We start from the raw sequence: 9,380 nt of genomic DNA, 5'->3' as shown, positions 1-9,380 counted from the left end.
ATATAGGCAGTCTAGCAAGGTTTTATTTTTTTTATTTGATGGTAACCACCAACACTGCAGTTTAGAACCTAAACCTGCAGTTAATGGTGACCCTTGTAACTAGGTAGAGTCACTAAAATACAGCTATGAAATCTGTAAAGAAAACTAGCAGGACCTGGAACAAAGAGGCAGCATGCACCTGGCTACTGCAAGATAGCGTGCACGCCTCTATTTCAGCAAGGGCAGGCAAGCCAGAATTACTGACTCCTTTCCTTATTGACTTGAACCAACAGAGTTTCTTCTGATAATCCTGTACAAGTTGCATTCCACTGCATCTAGTTAAATACCGAAAGAAAGATCAGCCCTCTTAATAAAATTACATTTTCCACAAATATTATACATAATATATTCAATTATCACTGATTGCTTTTTCTTATCTTTTTTTCCCCTTGAAGTGTAGGTGTTTTAGTCTCTTCTGTGTCTTCTTTTATGCCAGATAAAGGCTGTTTGAAAATGATTATCTTAATCATCATTCATTTCAGTCACTTCAGGTTTTTGCTTCTCCAAAAATGTCACGAGGCCCTGGCTATCCATAGACTTCTCAGGAGCATTAGGAGCAATGGTGGGATTCAATTTATTTACTGGTAACAACCAGTTCTCTGCCCTAATGACCGTTTTTTTTGTTTGTTTGTTTGTTTGTTTTTCTAATGACTGTTTTGAGTATAAAAAAAACACCATACCAAAAGATATTTTATTATTTCATGCATTTAAATACTTAAATAAGAACAATAAAAGAGGTACACAAAACTAGATTATAAGAAAGAGTTTTAAAATATGTTTTACAAGAGTTACGTAGATTTGTCTTTTAAATTGTTTTTGCTATTGCCTTCTTTTTTAAATATGAAATTTATTTTAATTTATTGTGTTTACATAGATTCTAGTGTCCCCCCGAATACATCTTCCCCCCTCCCGTGTTCCTCAGTACATCCTCCTTGACCCCCTCCCTGAACCACTCTCCCTGCTTCCCTCCAGGATTTGCTTTTCTGCTCTCGCCCCATCCTATCATCCCATCATCCCCTTTCTCTCTGTCCGCTTTCCCTCTGGATCCTTTGATCCCGCCTCTGTCTATTCCATTCCTCAGTTCACATTGTTTGTCGAATGAGTGAGGTCATATGATATTTTTCTTTCTCTGCCTGGCTTATTTCACTTAACATAAAAATTTCCAGGTCCATCCATGTTGTTGCAAAAAGTAATATTTCCTTCTTTTTCATGGCCCCACAGTAGAGTTTTAAAATATTAATGAAAAAATATTTAATCATTCCTGACAAAAAACAATAAAACTGTTATTTAAAGTATTTCTGTATTGCTTCTTTTTTAAAAAAAGATTTTTTATTTATTGATTTTACAGGGATGGGTGGGGGCAGAGAATGAGAAGTAGTTGTTTCACTCTAGCTGCTCATTGTTTGCTTGTCATATGTGCCTTGACCTGGCAAGCTCAGGGTTTTGTTTTTTTTTTTATTATTTTTTTATTTTTCTGAAGTTGGAAACGGGGAGACAGTCAGACAGACTCCTGCATGCACCTGACCAGGATCCACCCGGCATGCCCACCAGGGGGCAATGCTCTGCCCATCTGGAGCATTGTTCTGTTGCAACCAGAGCCATTCTAGTGCCTGAGGCAGAGGCCATGGAGCCATCCCCAGTGCCCGGGCCAACTTTGCTCCAATGGAACCTTGGCTGCGGAAGGGAAGAGAGAGACAGAGAGGAAGGAGAGGGAGAGGGTGGAGAAGCAGATGGGCGCTTCTCCTGTGTGCCCTGGCCGGGAATCGAATCCAGGACTCCTGCCCACCAGGCCGATGCTCTACCACTGAGCCAACCGGCCAGGGCCAAGCTCAGGATTTTGAACCAGAGACTTCAGCATTCCAGGTACAGCGCTCTATGCACTATGCTACCACATTGTGCCAGGCCATATTGTTTTCTGATTGATTGGAGTCCTCACTTGCAATTTTTTTCACCTATGGACATGGAATGAACATTACTACAGGTGCTTAGAACACTCTGTTGTGCAGATGAATGTTAAAAAAGAGTAAGGAATGTAAATTTGTGATTTCCACATTGGGCAGCTGCCTGGACTACCTTAGAGAGAACCCTGATTACAAGTGCCATTTTAACAACCAGTTCACTGAACTCATCCAAAAATTAGGTATTGTTTCTACTGAACCAGTGTGAACCGATTGAATCCCACCACTGGTTAGGAGTGATGAAAGCCATTTTCTTCGTCTTCTTAGGTAAAGTCTGGCTTTTTGTGGATTTCCGAAGATCAGTGTTTGAAGCATTGTTTTTCTCCTTTTTATGTAAAATCAATGAAGGAAAATTATAATCAATTCCTTTCTTAGCTAATCTCTTCCTGAGTAATTTTTCTTTCTTTTTGAATCGCTCCTCCATTCACAGCCTTAGAAAAAGTGTCTGGTTCTGATTATACCCTTTCACTGATGGACATGCTGTCTTCTTAAATGGAATACAGAACACCCCTCTTTGAAAAGCTCCTCATGTATTTTCTTGGGTGGCACAAAATGACACTTCAAGCATCTTTCATCAAAAAGGTAGTTGTTCATTGTTTCAGCAACTGTCTTGGCAACATCTTCAGATTCAAACTCCACGAAGCCATAGCCTTTGCTATTTCTAGTTTCTCTTTCTCTCCCTCTTTCTTTCTTTCTTTCTTTCTTTCTTTCTTTCTTTCTTTCTTTCTTTCTTTCTTTCTTTCTTTCTTTCTTTCTTTCTTTCTTTCTTTCTCTTCCTTCCTTCCTTCCTTCCTTCCTTCCTTCCTTCCTTCCTTCCTTCCTTCCTTCCTTTTTTCCTTTCTTTCTTTTCTTTTACTTCTGGACAGTCTGAAGCTCATAACAATGCCAAACTGGAAGAAATATGTTTGGATCTGGGTTTTGTAAAGAGCTGGAAGTAGGTGGCCCACATAAATTATGAGTAAGTTTTTCTTTTTTCTTGCTTTTGTTGCTTACTTGTGTGCTGCCAAACCTGAGCCATCTCCTTGGGAAACTTGGCCTTCTTCTGCGGGTTCAGGGACAGGCCCAGGTGTGGCTTGGCTGGGCCTGCAGAGACTGCCATGCAGAAAGCATCCAAGTCAAGTGCTCCACGCGGCAATCTCGGAAATTCCGAGCCTGTAGCTCCTCCAAAGTGGAACTCTTTTGTCTAAAAAAATGATGTAAAAGTTGCATGCTATGTCATAAAGAAACAGTATTTGTTTTAATATAAAACTAATATTTACTGGATTGGGGAAGGGGGCAGTGGCAGGGTAGAGAAATGGTGAAGCATGTGGTAGAGGACTGCGGTGTTGGAATTTTTTGTACAATTTGATTTATTAATCAATTTGATTATTTGATATTTTAAAATTATATGCAGAACTTACTTCAATAAAAGAAAAATTTATTTAGAAATAAAAAACTGTATTTTTCGCTCCATAAGACACACCTGACCATAAGACACACCTAGGGTTTTTTGTTTGTTTGTTTGTTTTTTGTATTTTTCTGAAGCTGGAAACGGGGAGAGACAGTCAGACAGACTCCCGCATGCGCCTGACCGGGATCCACCTGGCACGCCCACCAGGGGCGATGCTCTGCCCACCAGGGGGCGATCCTCTGCCCCTCTGGGGCATCGCTCTACCGCGACTAGAGCCACTCTAGCGCCTGGGGCAGAGGCCAAGGAGCCATCCCCAGCGCCCGGGCCATCTTTGCTCGAATAGAGCCTTGGCTGCGGGAGGGGAAGAAAGAGACAGAGAGGAGGGGGGGTGGAGAAGCAAATGGGTGCTTCTCCTATGTGCCCTGGCCGGGAATTGAACCCGGGTCTCCCGCACGCCAGGCCGACGCTCTACCGCTGAGCCAACCTGCCAGGGCGACACACCTAGGGTTTTAAGGAGAAAAGTGAGAAAAAAAAATTCTGAACCAAATGGTGTGTTAAAATATTTAATAAAATACTGTATTTTTCGCTCTATAAGATGCACGGGCATTTCCCCCTCCACTTTTTTTGGGAAATAAAGTGCGTCTTATGAAGTGAAAAATACAGTAATAGTTTAAATTATTTCTAGACAAGAAGGAATATAAAAAATGTGAATTCTTCCAAAACGAATATGTGCATTTAGTGCAACTATAATTACAATACAATTTTTTTTCAACTTGACAAAATTAACTTAAATTTCATAAGGAAGAATTAATGTCCTTTCATAGTAAAAAATAAAACTTGCAAAAGACAAGTGAGAGTGACTACCTTCTCAAAATTAAATATTGTTTTAAAGCTAGATAATGAAAATATTGTTACACATGAGCAAAGATATAAATCAGAGGAATAAACTAGAAAGTCTTGAAACAGATCCAATTTTACTTGGGAAACTTCATAGATAATAAACTGGCATTTCAGCTCAGCATGAATAGGATGGTCTAATAAATTATGCTGACATAATTGACTATATATCTGGAAGTAATGAAGGTAGATCAGTGGTGTGATTCAGCCAATTCGCACCAGTTTGACAGAACTGATACCTAATTTTTTGCTGAGTTTGGCGAACTGGTTGTTAAAATGCCACTTGTAATCAGGGTTCTCTCTAAGGTGGAAATCGCAAATTTACATTTCTTACTCTTTTTTAACATTCATCTGCACAACAGCATATTCTAAGCACCTATAGTAATGTTCATCTGTCCATAGATGAAAATAATTTGATGGAACTATACTTATAATATTTATTTATTCATTTCATAAAACTCATTATACCTTTGATGAAATACTACAGTGAAAAGATGGTTAAGAATAAATCACACAACCTATGATTCTTGGATAAAAGTGAAGAAAATCGCAAGTGAGTACGCCAGTCAAGAAGCAATATGGAAATATCTTAAATAACAGTTTTATTGTTGTTGTTGTTGTTTTTACAGAGACAGAGAGACAGTCAGAGAGAGGGATAGGTAGGGACAGACAGACAGAAACGAAAAGAGATGAGAAGCATCAATCATCGGTTTTTTTGTTGCAACACCTTAGTTGTTCATTGATTGCTTTCTCATATGTGCCTTGACCGTGGGCCTTCAGCAGACCGAGTAATCCCTTGCTCGAGCCAGCGATCTTGGGTCCAAGCTGGTGAACTTTTTGCTCAAACCAGATGAGCTCATGCTCAAACTGGCAACCTCGGGGTCTCGAACTTGGATCCTCCGCATCCCAGCCCGATGCTCTATCCACTGCGCCACCACCTGGTCAGGCAGTTTTATTGTTTTTTGTCAGATATGATTGAATATTTTTTAATTAATATTTTAAAACTCTTTCTTATAACATAATCTAGTTTTGTGTACCTCTTTTATTGTTCTTATTTAAGTATTAAATGCATGAAACAATAAACTACCTTTTGGTATGGTTTTTTAATACATAAAACGGTCATTAGGGCAGAGAACCGGTTGTTAAATTATTTGAATCCCAGCACTGAGGTAGATCCTTGCTTCACATCCCTCCTTCACAAACTCACACGTGAGGACTTGCGTGCACGCATGCACGCACACACACTCATTACACACACACACTCCATTTGGATTATCTAAATATAAAAGTAAAGTAAACACAACAGAAAGGTGAAGGAAAATTAGGAGAATAACTGTTCATGTTTTACTTACAAAGGAAGCAAACTTAAACAAGACAGGAGACCTAGAAACTATAAAGGAAAGCTAAACAAATTTCACTACATATAAAAATTTTAAAGCCTTCCTGGTTAAAAAAACAAGACACATGCTAGCTTGGTAAAAACATTTGCAACACACATAGGGTTACTCTATTTATTTAAAATGCTCCTATAAATTGATTAAAAAAAAGACGAATAACAATAAAACAAGCAAACAATATGAATAGGCAGATCACAGAAGAGGTGTTTTGGGGGGGCAAAATTATGCTCAGAGACTGAGGTGACCTTTGTCAATAGTTTAACATAACTTCACACAGGAATTATAATAATTTCACAAGCCAAAAGCATACAGGAAAATGTCTCTTAATAAGCCAATAAAGAAATAACATATTCCAGAGCAATGACAGATTAATCACACTATACATATTTCCAGGCAAGGGGAGAAGAAGTCTGAATTTAGTTGAGGTGTGCCTTTATATGAGATGGTACTTGGGAGAGATGGCTTAGCCAACTGAGAGCTGCCCTTCAGCTGTGAGCACAAAAGTAAAAGTCCCCTGTTGCTAGAACACCTACTAAGCAACAAAGGGTTTCAGTTTTGACAGACAAGCTGTGGGTCTACTGCATGGTTTTCACCACTGCTGGTAAGAGTCTCTTTTATCCAGACAGCAGTTAATGCCCTAGAAGTCTTTGGAGAACTATATACAATATTTAGATTAGCAAAGCATAGCCTTGCCCAGACTGAATACTCTCAGGGAGATCTCACAAACTCTTGATATTTAAAGTCTAAATGTCCTCTTGCCATAGCTGCTTCTCCACGTGTTCCTATCGATAAGCCCCAGCAGCATCGCCATCATTTGGGTTACAGAATGCTTATCAATGACAACAAATGTCATGACAATATCCTGACACAACCTCCTCAGTAAACTACTTCATTTAAGTCACAAATAGATCAAAACAACTTCCCCTATATCACAAATAAGTGGATTTGAAATCACATCAAATCAATACACAATAAGAAGAATGTAAAAATGAATCATTGAAAACAGTAATCAGGGAAGAGATTAAGAAGGCAGCAAAATATCATTTTACCCACTAGATTGGCAAAAAATTCAAAAGGACAACAATATCCAGCAATCTCACTTGAGATTTGAGACTCTACCTTATACTAATAAAGGCACCAACATACCAGGATACATGCAGACAGCTGTTTGTTGTGGCCAGTGTACAGTGACAGAAAAGCTGTAATAAGGGAATGGCTGAATAAAATATGTAGCTACTAAAAAGTGTGGGTTAGAACCATGCATTGACTGGGAGGGATATTCATAATCTTTTATTAAATGGAAAAAAACAAATTGCAAAGCAATATGTATAATATGATTTTATGTTTCTTTTTTTAAAATTTTTATTTATTCATTTTAGAGAGGAGAGAGAAAGGGAGAGAGAGAGAGAGAGAGAGAGAGAAGGTGGGGAGGAGCTGGAAGCATCAACTCCCATATGTGCCTTGACCAGGCAAGCCCAGGCTTTCGAACCGGCAACCTCAGCATTTCCAGGTCGACACTTTATCTACTGCGCCACCACAGGTCAGGCCTGTGTTTCTTTTTAAAAAGAATAAAAAGGCCCTGGCCGGTTGGCTCAGCGGTAGAGCGTCGGCCTAGCGTGCGGAGGACCCGGGTTCGATTCCCGGCCAGGGCACACAGGAGAAGCGCCCATTTGCTTCTCCACCCCTCTGCCGCGCTTTCCTCTCTGTCTCTCTCTTCCCCTCCCGCAGCCAAGGCTCCATTGGAGCAAAGATGGCCCGGGCGCTGGGGATGGCTCTGTGGCCTCTACCTCAGGCGCTGGAGTGGCTCTGGTCGCGACATGGCGACGCCCAGGATGGGCAGAGCATCGCCCCCTGGTGGGCAGAGCGTCGCCCCTGGTGGGCGTGCCGGGTGGATCCCGGTAGGGCGCATGCGGGAGTCTGTCTGACTGTCTCTCCCCGTTTCCAGCTTCAGAAAAATGAAAAAAAAAAAAAAAAAAGAAAAAAAAAAGAATAAAAAAAGGCAAGATCTCCTGTAGGTTCATATATGTAATATATATTGTGTACATACATATTATATACACATGTTCTAAATATAAATGTATGTATAAATAGATACCCATTACTTTAGAAGCATGAGATTTAGAGAGGATGCAAAAAAAAAAAAAAAAAAAAGACAGATGAAAGAGGAAAGAGAAAGAGAGAAGGAAGATTGATTCCTCATTAAATATTAACTTTTCTCCCTAAATCTTTGAGTGAAACTGCAGCCAGTTGCTTCCTGAGTCTTTGTGTACTCTTAGCACACCATAGCCTGCCCCAAGGCCAATGTAAATCAATTTGGGAAGCACAGTGTGCTGTAACAATGTAAAATGAAGTAGACAGTGCCTGAGGGGGTGGTGGGGGAGGGCTCGGGAATTTTCTTATCAAATCACACGTAGTCAAGTGTCTCGCCACCCTCTCACCCGGCCAGTCCAGGCTGGTGCCTTGTGTTTGTTTCTAAAGCTAAGCAAGAGAGACAAGGCAAAATGGAGAAGCTGAGGGGCAGGCAGGAGGTCATCATCAGCCTTACTCTATGAGGAGAGGGCAGAGGACCCGTAAAAAGAAATACATTTAAGTTGAGATGGAAAGTGTTTGTTTTCAGATGTTTGAAGGAGCAGATTTCAGCTCAGTGTAAGCAATAACCTGCTAATTAAGACTCCCTTGATCTCCAATTTTCTCTTCTCTAAAATAAAAAGAATACCACATACTTTTAAAAGGGACCTAGAAGATGCATTGAGGATCGAATGGGCAAACTTTAAGCCAACAATGAACCAACTGGAAAGCAATGGTTCTCAACTCTGGCTGCACATTAATATTAATTGAAAAAAACAACAACAAAAAATAAAATAAAATTACCTGGAGAGCTGAAAAAGTCTGATGCTCTATTTGGCTGCACCCCAGATTAAGTCAATCATAACGTCTGGAGTAACTTTTAAGGTTGGTGGGTTGCTGCGTGGATCCTGGTCGGGTGGCATGCAAGAGTTTATCTCCCTGCCTCTCACTTAAAAAATTAAAATTAAAAAAGCTCTTTTCAGGCAATTTCATTGAGAACCATTGATCTAAATAATTAGTTGCATTCCAAATGGTTGTGAAAAAAGTAGATTTGATCTGAGACAGATTCTAGGGGCCAATTTTTAAGAATGCCCATTAACCTTGGCCAGATCACTTGGTTGGTTAGTGTTGTCCTGAAGCACAGAGGTTGCTGGTTTGATCCCCAGTCAGGGCACAGACAGGAACAGATTGATGTTTCTGTCTCTCTTGCTCTCCCATCTTCTCTTAATAAAATCAATCAATAAAAAATATTTTTAATGAAAATGCCTATTAATCTATGAATTGGAGCAAAAGGTTAGAGCTGACCAACCCAGGGGTGCAATACAGACCACAGAGCCAGTTAATAGCATGATTAATAGTGAAGATAGTTTAAGTCAGTGGTAGTCAACCTGGTCCCTACTGCCCACTAGTGGGCATTCCAGCTTTCATGGTGGGACATGGGCAGTAGTGGAGCAACCAAAGTATAAATAAAAAGATAGATTTAACTATAGTAAGTTGTTTTATAAAGATTTATTCTGCCAAACTTAGTGAAAATCTGACATAAAGTACTTGGTAAGTAATTATTATTATATGCTTTAACTTGCTGTAACTCTGTTTTATAAATTTTATAAAGTAAAGTTACTTCCCTACTTT

At 39.8% G+C, this 9,380-nt stretch overlaps 1 pseudogene; it reads right to left on the bottom strand.

Annotated features, from left to right (window-relative positions):
* Nucleotides 1–395: 395 nt before the first annotated feature.
* On the bottom strand, nt 396–3,096 carry LOC136320222 (MKI67 FHA domain-interacting nucleolar phosphoprotein-like; annotated as a pseudogene).
* Nucleotides 3,097–9,380: the final 6,284 nt, after the last annotated feature.

The sequence above is a fragment of the Saccopteryx bilineata genome, chromosome 1, assembly GCF_036850765.1.
Source record: "Saccopteryx bilineata isolate mSacBil1 chromosome 1, mSacBil1_pri_phased_curated, whole genome shotgun sequence".
NCBI classification, from domain to species: domain Eukaryota; kingdom Metazoa; phylum Chordata; class Mammalia; order Chiroptera; family Emballonuridae; genus Saccopteryx; species Saccopteryx bilineata.
The sequence above is the reverse complement of the archived record's forward strand: the minus strand, read 5'-3'. Positions and strand labels throughout refer to the sequence as shown.